The sequence below is a fragment of the Cricetulus griseus genome, chromosome X (genome assembly GCF_003668045.3).
Source record: "Cricetulus griseus strain 17A/GY chromosome X, alternate assembly CriGri-PICRH-1.0, whole genome shotgun sequence".
NCBI lineage: Eukaryota > Metazoa > Chordata > Mammalia > Rodentia > Cricetidae > Cricetulus > Cricetulus griseus.
The window spans coordinates 44,998,878-45,012,323 of NC_048604.1; positions in this window are offsets into that span (position 1 = coordinate 44,998,878).

Consider the following 13,446-nt stretch of genomic DNA (forward strand, 5'->3'; position numbering starts at 1 on the left):
CTACTGGCACATTTAGGCAGGGAAAGAATAGTCAGGCAGGTCCCTGACATGTCTACACACTCCATATGGTGGTGTCCCTTTGACCTTCTGATACATACAGCATCTGGAACTCTGTTGCTCAGATGAACTTGGCCCCAGTCTACTTGGCTGTCCTTATCTTCCTGTGGGGCCATGGTCAGGATATGTGGTCCTTTCCCATTCGCTGATTTCCCTGACTCCAAGAGAGGCTGCAGACACTGACTAGTTCCTGCCTTCCTGGTGGCCTCTGGGGTACAGTGTCCAGCAGAGCCTGGGGTTCTAGGTGAGGCAAGCAAACCAGTTGGATTCACAGCATCACTGTACATGAATTTGTGAGGTCATGTCAGCCAGCCACGTTTCCCCTTTGTAGCCAAAATTAGGAAGCCTGGGGAAGGGTGATTCCAGAGTCTGTAGTATCCCTGAGACACCTGGGAGAGGAAGGGACTCAGTGGCCTGAAAAGTAGAGTGGTCACCTGACCAGGAGTGGAGTGCCTGTGAACCATGTCCAAAAGAAATGTCTCCTTTGAATTAGGCCAGCTTTGGGTTTCTCTGCTTCAGCGTCAGCTAAGCTCAAGTAATATGTCTGGCTACAGTGCATTTATTGCATGAGGAGTGAGTGAGTGAGTGAATGTGTGAATGGGTGGGCATATGGGTGAGTGCCTGAGTAGCCAGGTGAGTCCAAACCTTACAAGGACAGGGCATATTGGGCTCCTCTGCCAGGCCATGTCCTGGTGGGTCTCTGAGCATTTGGGGATGTTGTGCGCTTGCCCAGTATCCAAACCAAGTCCCTGCTATAGGAGAATGTCACTGTTCATGGGGCACACTGTCATGGAGGTTGCTGGGGTGACAGTCACCTGCTCTGCTTTTGACCCGCCATGGTGTCCTTGGTAGGTTACTTCACCTCTCTCTGTCTGTAAAATGGGCTTGGGGAGGAAAACTTCATTAGGATTTGGTAACTTTGTGCTGTTTAAAGTTTGGAGAAAGAATTCCCGGCATCGTTGCAAGTTTACACAGGGAGGAATTATTCAGTGCCAGACACCACTAGCAACTTCTTAAAACGTCAGAGTTCTGTCAACCATTTAGCAGGGCTGTTGCCAGGCAGCCTGCCATGTTCTGAGCAGGAATTTTGCAGCACCTCCTCCTCCCTCATTAGCTACATTGACTCTTCGGAGTCAGTAAGTGCTGCCCCAGGGCCTTTGCACTTGCTGCCTGGTGAATAAACTTGTCTGTGGGTCCCTTTGACTCTACTATTGAGCTGACAGAGTTGTCCCCTGGATCCACTAGCAACCAGCCAGAATGGCCTGTTCCAACCCTCTATCCCTCCCATCCCTTGTCTGTACAAGGCCTGCCCTTTCTCTCCTTTTGTCTGGGTGTCTGAGTACAAGGTACTCAGCCTATTTGCAGAAGTGGCTGTCTGCTGCTTTAACACTTCCTGCACACTCAGGGTACATAATATGTGATGGTTAAAGGAAATGAAACAAGACTGAAAATTATTTTACTGAGGGATGAACTGGTGGCTGAAGACGGCCAGTCGGGTGGTCCAAGGAAGCTCCCTACAGTTCTAGAGCTTGCCCTGGAGAGGCTGCCGTGTCTGGACAACGAGAAGAGAGGCAGTGTAGGCCCATGCGAGAAATTTAGCATGCTGGGCATTGTCCTGAAGACAGAAGGAAAGAGCCATTCTGAGTCCATGCCTCCTCAGGATAGGGTAGCTACCCAGGGCATTAGTGTTGGATAGGGGAGATGGCAAGGAGCTGGCTCTAGGAGAGTGGCCAGAGCAGAGCCTGCAGCAAAGCAGGTTCAGATGGTGAGATACCCAGTGGGAGGGGAAGGCTGTAGCCAGCACACTCTGACCCTTCTGGACAGAAGACACGAAGTAGGTCTCATTATATTACTCAGGGAAGTCCCTGGGGCCACCATGTCCTAGGCCCTTGTGCTTCAGGCATGACCCTCGCTGCCTCCCTGAAGAAGGCAGATATCAGATGACAGGACTGGGAACAGGGCCTGCAATCCCTGCACTGTGTCCCTGTGTGTGAGAGGGCAAGAGTCCCAGAGGGGGCAGAATGGGTACAGCAGGGGCTCTCCTCACTAGGTGAAATTGCTTGTAGGACTAGAGCACTCACTGACCAAGGAGACATAGCGGGAGCTTGGGCTCATTTGATTTGGACTATGGGGACAGAGAACTCGGCCCTTTCTGGGAGCGGTGTCCAAACATGAACCTATAGGACCATACCTACCACCAGGGTCCAAGCAGAGTTCAGGGCACAGCATCATGAAGGAGTCAGTGTTTGTAGAGTAGGAGGTGCATTTAGGCAGCCTAGGCCTGGATGTCACCATGGCCCCAGGTGGCAGTGCAGGCCACTCAGCTTGGCATGGCCCCCATAGTAGTGTGACTCTCGGATACCAACATGGCCCCAGGTGGTGGCCCGGACTACAGGCCTCTGCACCGCCCTCAGTGGCAACAGGAGCCACAGACATCAACACGGGCCCCCTTGGCTGCTTCAAGGCTTCAGATCAAGACTTAGCTCTTGGAAATAGCCCAGGTCTGAACATCACCTTGGACTCAGGAGGCAAGTAGGCCATTCATGTCAGGCTGTTCTTCTCCTCCCTCACCTACTCAAATCTGGCTCTCTCCCCAGCCCATGAACCATTCTGCCTGTCTCTTTCTCTCTTCTATCTCCTCACCCCGTACTGGCTTACCACAATGATGCCCGAATGCCTGGCACCAGAGATCCTGGTTGAGTCACTGGTGGAACTGAGTTTTTCCCACCAAGCTGAAAGGCACTGTGTGGAGCTGTTGCTTTTCTTCTCTCACATGCCGGGGCCTAGAAACCACAGGTAGTGCTTGGCATGATGGTGCCTGACTGCCCAGCCCCAGAGCCATCTCTGTCCTCTGCCAGCTCAGGCCTGGAAAGTGTTGTGAGGTTCAAGTGGTATATGTTGTGTGTGTGTTAAATAATGTGTGTTGTATTGAGTGTAGTGGATTGTGTATCCTGAGCCAATTTTGCCAAAAATTCCTTCCCTTGGGTTGATATAAACAACATCTAACCCCTCCTCCTACAGTCTCAATGACAAACGACAGTGTGATTCCACCAAAGTTCACTTTGGGGAACCAAGGAGTTTATTAGTCGCACTTACAGAACAGTGGGTGAGGGGTTACATTCAGGAGCATGGGTGACTTTAAATCAGTCACACTGGAATGTCTACACCCAGTATGCATGAAGACTTCCCCCACATGCCTGTATAGATGGAATCCTCTCCTGTCATCCTTACCCAACTACATATTCTAGGCATGTCAAGAGATCAGAGGCCACCCGAAATTAGGGTGGGATTTCATGCAATGAGTTGGGAGGGGTTGTTGAGTACTCAGGTGAGGGTCCATAACCGTCCCCAGCTCTTTCCAAAAAGAGAACATCAACACTCACCATGCAGCCGGGAGTTGGTGGCACACACCTTTAATTCCAGCACTCGGGAGGCAGAGGCAGAGGCAGGCGGATCTCTGTGAGTTCGAGGTCAGCCTGGTCTCCAGAGCGAGTGCCAGGATAGGCTCCAAAGCTACACAGAAAAACCCTGTCTCAAAACAAACAAACAAACAAAAACAAAAAGAAACACTCGCCATGCCAGGCTGTGATGACCTTTGGAGAGCAGTCCCAGCTGGACTCCTGTAGATGGCATCAGTTTGTCTGGGAGGATAGTACATGGCTCCCTTTCCTCCCCTTCCTCTGCTTCTTCCTACTTCAAGGGAGGCTTCCCTTTGTGTTTAAGAAAACACCATTTGGCACTGCAGCAAGAGGATATGGCTCCTGCCCTCACTATCTCTGCTCCAGTGAGGGGCCTTGTCCTTCAGTCCTGTGCAGACAGAATCTTTGATCAAGGCAGCCGTGAGATGGGAATATTCAGCCAGGTACCCCATGTTGTCCATACATGATCCAAGGTGGGAATATTCAGATGCACATCTGGGAATATCCAGATTCACAGCTAGGGATATCCAGATGCACAGCTGGGGATATCCAGATGCCCAGCTGTGAATACCCAGATTCACAGCTGGGAATATCCAGATGGACAATTGGAAATATCCAGATGCACAGCTGGGGATATCCAGATGCACAGCTGGGAATATCCAGATGCACAGCTGGGGATATCCAGATGCACAGCTGGGGATATCCAGATACACAGTTGGGAATATCCAGATGCACAGCTGGGGATATCCAGAAGCACAGCTGGGGATATCCAGATACACAGCTGGGAATAACCAGATGCACAGCTGGGAATATCCAGATACACAGCTGGGAATATACAGATGCACAGCTGGGAATATCCAGATGATGGACGGGATATGAAGGAAACTCTCTAGTCAGATAAAGTCAGAATCGAGCTTGGGAGTGATATAGTTTTGTGGACCTCAAGGCTGGAAACTATACAAGCCTCTCTTTTGCACTGAAGAGTTCCTCAGAAAAGTGTTCAGGCAGTAGACTGAGAGTGTGGAGGTGGGGCAAGCAGAAGTTCAGAAGGGAGAGAGAGGCTGGGACAGGGAGAGGGTGTTTGGAGTTGTTGTCATCTGTAAGACACTGTGGGGAGCTCTTCTGGCCGGGAGAGCCTGACCTTGGAATCTTGTGGGAACACAGAGTCTAGGGAGTTGAGGTTAGAGTGCAACATGGCTGGAATTGCTCTGAGGTCCATTGATAATCCATTGCCCCTTCCTACATGTGAGATGCACCAAGGCTCCACTTACCTCTAGGAACTACAAAGGGTTCATCCCTGTATGTTTTAAAGACATGGGGAAAGGGGTATACAGTGACTTGGGGTTGAGAGCAGAGACCTATGTGGAAGAGTCCCTGAGATATGAAGACAGGCGACTCTATTATGATGGACCCAGGGCAGACAGGATAGGTACACTGTCTCCAATGACATGGAATTAATAACAACAATGAAAGACGAATGCAGAGCTACAGAAAAGATGCACCGTTTCCAAGGAGTTTTGTAATCAGTTAGTTGAATTCATGAATGTGGACTTCTCTAATTGACAGCTATTGACTGTCCGCCATTCAGCCAGCCAGATTGCCTTCATATCAGCAATGGAAGCTTTGAACACTCCAGATACTCTGAGGAACTTACAACGGCAAAGACAGCTGCTTAATGTCAAAGCAGCAGAAAGAGCTGCAACTCAAAGTATGGCACCAGCAAAAAAGACCAAGACTAAACGGATCGCAATAAATAACTTCCATGGCAAAATGACCAGAAAGAGAGAGGCAGCAGAAGCAATCTGAGATGAAAGAAATAGAGAGAAAGTGAGAAAGGAAAAAAGAGTCTTGAAGAGAAATACAAAGATAGATTAAAGTCTAGGAAGACCTAGAGAACAAAAAAAAAAAAACAAAAAAACAAAAAAAATCTATGGGCTTCAATAACTGGAAGAGTTCCAGAGAGCTGGCAAGACTTAACTTCACCTGATAGTTCAAATGCATAGAGGGAAATGAGAGAGAGGCTGTCTCACCTGACAGTTCTGGCATAAAAGGGAGCCTCACTCACATGGTAGTTACATTCACCAGGCAACCCCACTTTGTTGTTGTACTGCACCAGAAACATTCAGCTGGAATTGGAAGTGTACCGAGGTGACCAATGTGATCACAGGTCACCATGGAATCTCACTTAAGAGAACAGGTGGATGAAGGAGGTCTCATTTGCCAAGTTCAGATGTCCGAGAGAGGTTTGCTTCACAGCACAGGTGCTAAGGTGATTTCTTCATTGAAGTCCAGACACTGCAGGAATCACACAGAAAGTGGCCATGCATCAGAATAACTCACCTGGTAGTGAATTTACAAAGGGAAATCTCACCTGAAAGCACAGGTGCCCTCGAGAACATCGCCTGAAGTGAAGGTGGATTGGGGAGATTCACATGGAAGTGCTTGTGGAGAAGGGAGAGTGACGTGGAAGACCCATTTTACTAGGAAGACTCAATTGGTACTCTGGTGACAGAGGAGATGTGCATGGAAGGGTAGGTACGACCACCACAGACTCTAACTGTTGAACTTCAAGTTCGAAATACTGATTCACCAGATTTGCAGGTATTTCAGGGAGACTTTAAATGCAGGCACAACAGTGGTTTTTACCGGGTAGCGCAGTTTACCAGGTAAATTCTCCTGGTGTAATGGTTCATACTGTCAAGGTCTAGCATTACCAGGAAGAGATGACTCTGAGTGTGATTTGGGGGAACTGTCTTTACTATATTAATTGACTTGGGAAGACTTGTCTTAACTGTGGGCAAGACCATTACCTAGGCAAGTGGTTCTGAACAGTGTAAGAGTGAGAAAAGGGAGGTGATAATTTTGTATGCATATGGTAATCACTCTTCTTCTTCAAGTTCATGCTGCTGCCATTTCTCTGTCATGTTGGACTCAAGCCGTGGGCCAAATAAAGCTTTTCTCCCTGAAATTACCTATGTCAGAGTATTTTAACACAGTAACCAGAAAAAATAACACCTGGCAATTCAAGGTCAATATGAAATCTCCCATAGAAGGGCTGGTTCTCTGTGGTTTCTCACCTGGAAAAACAGTTGCCCTAGAGACTAGGTAGACCAACAGGGCTCATCCAGAGTATTGGTTCTACAGGCAGATTCAATTGGAAGTGAAACTTCACCAAGAAGAACCGCCTAAAAGGGAAGTGAAGTCTGATAAAATAGTATGTTCATACAGAGGTGACAGAGTATGGGACTTGGAAGGTAAAGCTTATCAGGGATAATTGCCTGGGGATAAAATGCAACAACAATAGTTACCTGAAAGTTCAGGTGACCCAAAGAATCTCACTTTGAATTTCCATTGCACCAGGAAATTTACCTGATAGTACAGGCCGAAGAGGAATACCCACCCAGGAATAAATATACAACAGAGAGTCTCACATCAGAGGAGCAGATGAGCCAGATTCTCTAACCTCTTTGTACAAGTTTGAAGGGACTCTGACCAGGAAATGGAGGCATGTGTTGGAGATTCTGACCTAGGAAAATGGGTCACAAGAGAGTACCAACTGGCAGTACAATCGCACCATCAAGTCCCACCTGGAAAGGCAGGTGGAACAGAAGTGTGATAGTTGTCAGTAAAGATAAGCCATTGTATCTTGTCTTGAAGTCCCTATGGCATGTATTAACTCACTGGAAAGTTCAGTTTTTTAAAAAAATGCCTATTGAAAGAGTAATGGAACAAGACACACTCACCAGGATGTGCAGATGCACCAGGGTGATTCATCTACAAGGTCAGCTCTATTATGAAGGATCAGTAGAGGTGCAACAAGGATATAAACCTGAAAGTGAAGGTACATTCGAAGTAAAGATTTAACCACAGCAGGGTCTCTTCTGGGAGTTTGGGTAAAAGAGGAATTTCCATCTGAGAGTTAAGTAGCACCAGGGAGTGCCATTGTGTTATATAACTGTATCAAGGACACTGTCTTGGAAGTTCAGGTACAAAACTGAGACTCACCAGGGAAAGCAAGTGGATCTGGGGAATCTCACCATGAAGGACATGTACACTAGACAGTTGTCCTCAGAGTGCAAGTGCCCAGTGAGTCTTTCAAGGAAGCATTGCAATTGCCCAGGTAAGACTCACCTGGAAGTTCAGCTACACTAGGAAGTCACACTTGGATGTGCAGATGAAACAAGGCATCTCATATGCTACCTCATGTGCACCAGAGAATCCGACATAGTATTTTAAGACCAGAAACATCCACTGTCAAAGTAAAAGTGTACCAGGAAGTCTGTATTGGAATTTCAGGTATAAGAGCAGCCTGTGGTCACTCTCTGCCTATAACTCATTAATGGGAAGGAATGCCAAATTAATGGAGAAGCAAGGATTTATTCTGCATTATGGACAGGCTGAGTACAAAGACTATTTCTAGGACACAATAGCCATTGTGAGTATGATGCCTCTAGCTTTGTGAAGATTGAAGCCAGATACTGTGAAATTCTACAAGGACACCTCCAGTTGGCCCCCAGTTGTATAGTTATAAAGGTCAGGAACAAGCCAGACTTACAGTGACAGCAGTTTGCAATTTTGCATTTTCACAGTCATGGTGGGATCTGAGATAGAACATGGACCAGAATCAAAATCCAGACGCATGGACTCCAAATCCATACAGAGGAAAAAGTCTATACAAACATCTCCCTAATGGCCCAAGCTGGTATGGGGGTTGTGTAACAAGAAGACTAAGATAAACAGAATAGGAGGATGAAAGTGAATGCCTGGGGTGTGTGGGAAGTGTCTCAAAAGTTCTGACCACAGATTGTTATAACTGGATGCCTGTCCCAGCCCTGGCCAGGTGCCAAGAGGCGTCAGTTGAGTGAAAGCAGATAGATTCTTTGGAGAAAGTAAGGATGGAAAAGAACCCTGGACCTCCAGATTGCAGAAACAGTTAGTAGCCTGAAAGGAAAACAGAAAAAAGAAGCCATACTATCCCAGTGAGATCAGAGGATCCTATGTCAGAGACACTTACAAAGCCCTGTGGAAAGGCTAGGGAAGAAACACAAAAGGCCCACAAACCCTTCCAGAGCTCAAATATTCTGCCATCTACAGAAACCGGGCCTGAAATAACCACCTCAGAGGAAGTCCACTGTTTGCTTTGTCTCTTCTACCCTATGCCTGGCAGTCAGGGTCCACTGCAAAGAGAATGGGTAGTGGTTGTCCACAGAAAGCCCTGACCGTGGATGCAGACATAGGATGTCTGTCATAGGCTGTCTGTCTCCTGGCTCCTCATCCTGCCATGCGGATGTCCTCTATTAGCAGGTCATGGAAGACTATGGAAGGGTCCATTCAGATTCATAGACAGTGTCCAGCAATCTGATTTCTAACCCACAGGAAAGACAACATAATGATTCAGCAATTTAATGAGAGGGACAAGTGACAGAAAGTTCTTTCTTGGTGGATGGGGGGGGGCAATGAACATTCTCTGAGTCCTAAGATGTCACAGCAATAAAACAAGACACTGGTGTCAGGAAACAGTTCCATTCAAGTGAGACCTTAGAACCAAAGCTGGGCTAAGAGCTAGCATACCTGTAGTCCACCCCTGAGCACCACATTTCTTATCTTCTTTTCTGGCTTTTTAAAAATCCATGAAAAAGATTGAAAGACAAAGTTGGGAATCAGTCCCAGGAATTGTCATGTGAGGATGATGATCTACAGCCTAGAGACACAGTCAGTGCCGCTAAGCACTCATTGGGAAGCCCAGCAGTCAAATGAAAGGTACAGGAAGTTCCAGGAAATGGAGAAAATGGAAACAAGCATACTTACAAAAGCTTGTGTTGTTATTGTGGGCCAAACTTCTCTGTCAGAAAAACCCAGAGTCTCATCTGAGCAATGGGACCTCATTGTATCATGTTCTCAACCTAGGCAAGAGCAGCTAGACAGGAAAAACCCATCAGTAGAAAGGAGAGGAACACGCAGGTATCAGATGGAGGTCTGTATGTTTTATGTTAGAAGAGCACATCTGTATTTCATTGTATAGGAAGGAATCTGCTCATACACGCTTCCCATGGTTTGTCTGTTTTGAGTAAAGTCCCCCCCCACACACACAATTGAAAAGGGATGCGAAACCCTATGGCCTTGATGTCTACAAACCCTCCCCTGCTACACTAAGAGAGATGATGACATTGGAGAAGGGCATTTCAGAGACAACAGACAAAAGCCACAGGTCAGAAGTTTGTACTTTAAATCAGTTTCCTTTCTTTTGATTTCCTGTAAAAATGCTAATGAGAAAAGGCTTGGAAGGCCTATAGATTTCGGTCTGGTTTCCCAGATTTCCAGCTCTCTGACTAAATCACAGTTTTAAAGAACCAATCCCTGTTTTCTGCCTGGGTGATAGACGGCAAGGTTGCCCACAGTAACAGGATAGCACAGTAACTCCACAGCATGCCATACACAACATCAAGGGGACACTGTTACTCATTCAGCTTTCTACACAAATAACACCATGTGGACTACTCCTCACAGGCTTACCCAGCTTCCTCCCACAGGGCCTGGAGCCTTCATGAAAGTTGTGCTGCCATAGAAGAAAGCCAAGGGCAGCAGACTTGGCCAGTCCAGGCCCACTAGGCAATGGGCTCTAAGCACTGAGGGGTGATGTGAATTTGGGTCTCCTGTAGATGGTTAGTTGGGAATATGAGGAGTTTAGGTCAACACAAATAATAGGTGTTGTGCTAGGGAGTAGTATGTGTCACTGTGGCCAGACAAGTCCAGCAGTATCCAGTCCCTCATCAAGGTACCTATGTGGAGGTTTCTGTAGCTGTGGGTACATAACAGCCAGCTGGCTTTCATTAAAGAGATTCCCTCCATCATGTGGGTAGACCCGATCCAATCTGTTGAAGGTCTCAGAGCAAAAACAAATTTCCTGAGGGGAAATTTTGCTTCAGGTCTGAAGTGTCAGCCCCACCTGAGTTGACAGGCCTGCTATTCTGCCCAAGAACTTTACCCTTTGCAGTCTCCTGTGTGAATGAATCCTTTTAAAAGTATGTCAGTGTAAATGAATGTGTAATAACCTCTTTATATGAAATCTATGCCTGAAATTCACAATCCACTTCTCTTTCATCAGAGAATCTTATATGTGCACATAGGAAACAAGCAAACAGGGAAAAGATAAAGCCAGGAAGAAAAAAATCATGGGAGAAAGGGAAGCAGGGGTAATAGTTTACATTTGTGTAGTTCTCTATTCCAGGCAATTGCAAATACTTTTCCTGTAGTAACACACCTACCCTTAACAAGAATTGGGCTCTTGTAAGTACACTTACCATTATATACATTTTTACAGATGGAGAAGAAGAGGCACAGAGAAGCTAATTAACCTGACCTGAGCCACACAGCCATCAGTGTCAGACGCAGGATTCAAAAGCAGCTAGGCAGCTTCAAAATCTTAGTGCTGGCCAATGGGAAAATGGGATTTCTATATAACTGAACATGAAGACACTTTTTTTCTCCATTGCTGGGCATTCATCTCAAGTGATATTTTCTACTAACGTTTCAGTCAGTTTTGTGACAAGTTCTCAATGTGTAGCCTAGGCTGGCCTTGAACTCTAGAACCTACTTTCCCCTCCACAAGGCTTTAATAACAGGTGTGTGCCTCCATGTCCAGAGAGAGACATGCAAATCTTAAAAGGATGGTGAGAAATGTGCCAAAGAAGGTCACACCCTCTGATGCCATAAGAAGAGGTCACAGATCATGTCTGGATCTCATCACTCCAAAGATAATGGGATAAGTGTGTGATACAGGAATATGCAGACAGAAGGCAAGAGAGGCACATAAGAGACTTTATGATCTAGGGACTGAGTGAACTGACACAAGGACAACTGCTAGTGCCTTGACCTTTTAAGCTAGCTGCAAGTATTCAACAATTCTACTTGGGTAACTGCCTATCACTGCTGGCAGGGGAGGCAAAGGGCCTCCAGGAACCTGGATGAGCTAGAGAGCTGTGACTTTCGAATACCCACCCCCAAAACAGCTCCTCCCATAGTTTGTGGCCAAGGTGATGATTTCCTCATGGGGTAGACGAAACCATCAGGATATGTCTCAGGAACAAATGGAGGCAGGTCCCTGGGAGGGCCACTCTTCCCACCTGCACAGCTGCTTGTTGTGAGCAGAAACCCACGGTTTCACAGCTGAAGCAGGAAAGTGAAAGATGTTTGGTTTTTTTTTTTTATTTCTCTCTGACTTCAGTCAGGATCTATGTTCTTCAATATAACTAAGTATGGCCTTAGTCCCCTTCCTCACCTATCCCTTCACCTCAGTCATTATCCTCTTCTTGGCTTCCTCTTCCATCATGGTTTTAGGAGCCTGGGCCTTGAGCATATTTTTCTTTGGCCTTAGGTAAGCATACATTTTAGATTTCTGGAGACATATTTGCAGGTTGGTTTTACAGACTATCCTTTGAAATGATCTCAAGTTATATAACACCATGCAGAAATCAGCACCATGCAGGTCTAAGGAGGAACTCACAAGCCCCCCTAACTCCCTGTGCCTAGTACACTCCTTAGGCCTCTACAGTAGTTCTGAGCAGGCATCCAGTTAGGTTAGGGCATGCTTCTTTGGGAAACAAGAACACGCACCTTGTTCCAGTTTCTTCTGTGGCCGAGTTGCATTCTTGTTTTCTAAGTAGAGTTGGTAAAGATCATTTTGAGATGGGTAGGTGGGCGGGGCTCACACCCATGCTGTCCTGAAGCACACCACATGTCTTCATCCAAAGTCTAAGAGCCTCGGAACCCACAGCCAAGGCAAAGGGTACTACCACTGCATCAAACTCCTATGTAGCCTGGAACAAATGATAGGCCTTTCTGAACTGAGTTTCATCAGCAGTGATCACAGACTGGTGTTGAAAATGACATGAGATACAGTGTGCCTAGCACAGTTTCAGGCATGCCATGTATAGCCCAGAAATGGACTCTGGATTAGAAGAGAGCTGGACCAAGACCCATTTCATTCATTGACCAACTGGTCTATACTGAGAATGCCATGTTCCTTCACTCGGCCTCAGTTTTCACAACGGCAAATTTATTTTCATAGTACCTTGCCAGAAGAAAGGGTCAACAGACAAAGCAGTTATGGAATCTCCTAGTAATATGACTACTCTGGAGGACTGAGGGAACCATTACAGCACATGGCTTTGGTGATAACAGGGTTCTCTTACTCCTTAGCCACTGTATTCCTCAAGGAGCCAACACTGTCTGTGCTGTCATAGACAAAGCACTGTCTCAAAAACAGTACAGAGGAGTCAGACCTAATATACATAGGGTGAATGGGGGAGTCCCCTTCCCTCTCTCTGTCTGTCTCTGCAGCTCTGGAGGATGTAGACTAAGGGATAATGTTCATCTAATTTGGGAGAATCATATTGAAGGGACTGTCATCGTCTCCTTGAGCCCCTAAATGCCCCTGTTGACAGGTGCTCTCAACCCATCTGATCCCTGCCGAGTCATCCCATCTGGCCCAGTTGGGTATGAAATGGGACATCTCCTACCAAAGTGGAGACCCTGGCCTGCCAGGTATAACTTTTGATAGCACTGTGTGTGGGAGGGAGGAGGGGTTGACTCTGTCAATGACAGCTAAATCTGTGGGGTTGTTGCCAGATGAGTCTCAGAACCTTCCAGACAGAGACAGTTTGTTAGAATTTCATTACTTAAAGCTAATATTACACAAAGAGAGCATGTTCCACCATGCATGACATTTCTAAGATAAAAAATCACTCCATTTTTAGCTACCAGATAACTAGGTAACTTAGATTCTGGCTGGGGTATGTGTGTGAAGGTACATCCTTCTCCTCTGGTCAATAGCCCCAAAGATGGGCATGACCACAGCTGTCCAGAAAGTGGAGCTGTAACTGTGATCTTATGTTAAAGCCCTGGCCAGAGAGAAGATATTCACATGGAGACACTAGTGCCCTTCACATCATCTGTCAAACCGTCACCTTTT